Source organism: Piliocolobus tephrosceles, chromosome 7 (genome assembly GCF_002776525.5).
Source record: "Piliocolobus tephrosceles isolate RC106 chromosome 7, ASM277652v3, whole genome shotgun sequence".
In the NCBI taxonomy this organism is placed as follows: domain Eukaryota; kingdom Metazoa; phylum Chordata; class Mammalia; order Primates; family Cercopithecidae; genus Piliocolobus; species Piliocolobus tephrosceles.
In genome coordinates, this window is record NC_045440.1 from 90,893,291 (window position 1) to 90,897,857 (window position 4,567).

Consider the following 4,567-nt stretch of genomic DNA (forward strand, 5'->3'; position numbering starts at 1 on the left):
CCGGCGTAGCAGGCCTTTTGTTAGACTTCCTTCACCCTTGTACACACCCGCAGACTTACATGCATCAGAGTTCCGGCTGGGCAACCACACTCCCCCATGACCTACAGCTCACCTGCATTCCACAAGTTCGTAAACAGCAGTTTCAGTTAACAGTTTCCAAAGACCCCTTCCTTGTGACCCTTACTCAACTCCTGCCCTAGTAGTTTCAAGACCCCCCAGGCCCTGTTCGCACAACCAGCTTCCCTACCTCTCAGGCCATAAGAAGCCCCTACCCTCCTCCCTCAGTGCGACTTCCTCGTCCCACACCTTTGGACCAAGGAACCTTGCCCACAAGTCCTAATAAAAGCTATTCTCACTGCCATTTGCCTTGTGTCTTCATTCCCGGTTTGGCTCCAGCCTCAGTTTACCTTTACATATACAATGTGGAATGATTAAATCAAGCTAATTAACATATCTATCACTTCTCTTACCTATTGGCCTTTATGGAGAGACATTTGAAATTTACTTTTATTATTTTTAAATATACAGTATATTATTATTGACTATAGTCACCCTGCAGTAGATCCTAAAACCTGTTCTTTCTATCCGAAATTTTGTATGCTTTGATCAGAAACCCTCTTCTTCCCACTCCCTCAACCTCTAGTAAACCATCATTCTACATTTTTTTTTTGAGATGGTGTCTCGCTCTTGTTGCCCAAACTGGAATGCAATGGCATGATCTCGGCTCACCGCAACCTCCACCTCCAGGGTTCAAGCAATTCTCCTGCCTCAGCCTCCTGCGCAGCTGGGATTACAGGTGCATGTCACCATGCCCGGCTAATTTTTTGTAGTTTTAGTAGAAACAGGGTTTCACCATGTTAGCCAGGCTGATCTCGAACTCCTGACCTCAGGTGATACGCCTGCCTAGGCCTCCCAAAGTGCTGGGATTACAGGCGTGAGCCACCATGCCCGGCCAATCATCATTCTACTTTCTACTTCCATGAGTTCAACTTTTATTTGATTCCATACATAAGTGAGATCACAGGTTACTTTTATTTTTCAGTATTGTAAATAAAACTGAACATTTTTGTGTATAACACATTTTTAGAATTTGGAATTTTTTCCTCATTTCTAGAAGTGGTATTATTAATCAAAGTTATGAAGCTTTTAAAGTTTTTTTGATGTATCATATCCAATTGTTATTCCAAAGATTTGTATGGGTTTAAACCCCGTGAGTAATGTGTGACAGTGCCCATTTCAGCAAATACCTGCCAACAATTAAAACTATTCACCAATTTTACATGTAACAAATGATAGTACCATTAAAAACTTATTATTAGTGAGATTGAATACTTTTATACACTTGTGAATTTCCTGTTTGTCGTTTTACCTATTGGTATCTCAGTGGGGTATTGTAAAATTTTTTATTTATATGAGTTTGTATGCAATTTTTTTCCTCTGTTAAAGACAAAAATAGTTCTTTTAATAGTTTCTTAGTCATCTATTGCATCATTATTATGTATTATTACAAATGGTTGATGAGAAAGCAAAGCTTGCCAGCATGGCAGAGAGGATCAGAGAAGAGAAATCCTGGAGATATTGACTAACAGATATTTTTTCCTGAGTCTGAAAGAAAAATAAACATTGTTTATGGGTAATTCTATGACAGACCACGTGTGGGCTGTAACCACATCAGTATTCACCTGAAGAGTTACTTTGTCACTCAATGCCTTCTGTAAGAGTCCTGCTTCTATTGTACTAGTGGAAGAGTTAATACTCAGTAAATTAAAGATTATTGGTAACAGTTTCACTCATCTTACCATTAACATGTGAAACCACCTTCAGGAAATGTTTCAGGTATAGAGTGACAGCCATTGTTTCCTTATTGTTCTTGTGGAAACTAAAACAATGAGAATTTAATGACTTTGAATAATAGAATTTTAGAGCTGGTAAAGCCTTAGAAAATGCTAATTCTCAATGTTTTTGTTTTACAGTTTAGAAAACTGCAGACCTAGAAAGTTGTGTGACTTGCCCTAGGTCACACAGTAAGTCAGGCTCATGTCTGTCACCCAGTTGGATATTTCTTGGGATCATAACTTAAGAGACAATAACAAGGTTTTTAGGAGGTAACAGTTACATTACAAAAGCCTTGAAGAGGAGAAAACCCATCAATGTCTTTAGCTTGTTAGTTGAAGTATGACTTCTAAAAATGCACAAATCATGAATTATTACAATATGAATGCACTCAGGTAACCTTTCTCCAGGTCAAGAAACAGAAGAAACAGAACATTACCAGGAACCCAGAAGCCTCCCTTCTGCCCACCATCGTGACTCCTTTCCTCCTTCTCACAACTAAACACTGTCTTGACTTCTAACCCCATCGTTAAGCTGTTTTGAGATTTATATAAATAGAATCATACAATATGTATTCTTCTGTTTTTTGGCTTTCTTTCTGTGTAGTAATTGCTTATGCATGCTCATTGTTATATTCCATAGAATATAAGGTATATATATGAATATACCACAATTTATTTCTTAGTTCTCCTGTTAGTGGACATTTGAATTATTTCTAGTTTGAGGCTATGCCAAACACAAAGCTGCCGTGAACATTCTATTCTTTTGGCGAAAATATATACACCTTTATCTGTTAGATTTGTAATACCTCAAAGTGAAATTGCTGGGTTTTAGGGTATGCTTGTGTTCAAATTGAGTAGATACTGTCAAATGGCTTCCAAGACTATTCACAATTTAACCTCCCACCAAGCTGTTTGGGAACTTCCACTGTGCCACATCCTAACCGGTAGTGAGCATTCAAATTCTCTTTACTTTGAGCCATTCTGTAAGTGTGTGGTGGCATCTCGTGTGTTTAATTAGCTTTTTTTTTTTTTTTTTTTTTTTTTTTTTTTTTTGAGAGAGGGTCTCCTGTTGCTTAGGCTGGAGTGGAGTGACACGATCTCGGCTCACTACAGCTTTGACTTCCTGGGCTCGGGTGATTCTCCCACCCGAATTCCCTAGTAGCTGGGACTACAGGTGCATGCTACCATGCCTAGCTAGCTTTCTGTAGAGACAGTTTTGCCATGTTGCCAGACTGGTCTCAAACTCCTAGGCTCAAGTGATCCTCCTGCCTCAGCCTCCCAAAATGCTGGGATTACAGGCGTGAGCCACTGCACCTGGCCAATTTGCATTTATTCTGATTACTAATAAAATTGATTACTTGTATATGTTATTGGATATCATTTGGGTATCTTCTAGTGAAAAATTTGTTCAGCTTTCTTACACATTTTTCTATCGGGTTATATTTTTAAATGTTGGTTTCTAGGATTAATGTTAATATATTTTGGGTATGTGCCTTTGTCAAGTATGTGTTGCAAATATCTTCTCCCACTCTGAAATTTGATTTTTCACTCTCTTTAATAGTTTTTTGTTGAAGTGTATAGTCTTTCTGAACAGGAATTCTTAATTTAATAGAGTCCAATTTTTCGATTTGTTTCTTCATAATTGGATGTGAAGAAGTATTTTCATGCATGAAGTATTGAAGTTATTCTCCTGTGTTTACATATGTTTCACATTTATATTGATAAACTTGGAATGAATTTTGTTTGTGGTATGAGGTAGGCATTATGCCTGTAATTTTATATTTGCCTATCTAGATTCATTTTTTTCATTCTTCATCCTGTTCTGTGCTTGAGGAAGCAGACCTGTCATTTATAGGTAAGTGCGACTGATGTAGCTGAGGTGTAGGAATTTCTTTGTGTGATAGTGCTCAGGAATTAAAGCCTACCATGCTAGTCCTGCTTCTAGATTCATGACAGTTACTGCTGACAGCCCTCTATGAAGTCTCTTCAGAAATTTCCCTATCATAATTTGTTGTTGGTTTTCTTTCTTTGCTCATGCTGTTACTGTAAGAATGCCAAATCTGGTAGAGTTTTGGTGCATACTTGGTAGTGAATAGTTATTTTTCTATGAATGAAATATAGGAAAATTCTGTATGTTCCTGTTATTCTTTTGGAGATATTTCAAGAAGAAATATTTGACTATGGGCCGGGCACAATGACTTATGCCTGTAATCCCAGCTCTTTGGGAGGCAACAGCGGGTAGATTATGAGGTCAGGAGTTCGAGATCAGCCTGGCCAAGATGGTTAAACCCCGTCTCTACTAAAAATACAAAAATAAAAATTAGGCGGGCGTTGTGGCGGGCACCTGTAGTCCCAGCTACTCAGAAGGCTGAGGCAGAAGAATCTCTTGAACCCAGGGAGGCAGAGGTTGCAGTGAGCCGAGATCATGCCATTGCACTCCAGCCTGGGCGACAGAGTGAAACTACGTCTTAAAAAAAAAAAAAAAAAAATTAAATATTTGACTATGTCAGTTGGGCAGAAAACTTCAAATATTTGGAAATGTTGAGATTTCTTTGTAAATTTTAATGTTAGAGGAACCCTTCAATTCAACGAAGTATCCAGTAGTTCACTGAGTCACATTTATGTTTATTTAGATTCCTTAGGCCATAAAAATTTTATCCTACATTTCCACCTGGATCCATCACGGATTGCATGTCAGCTGACATTTTGAAGAAAAAAACAAATACAAGAGA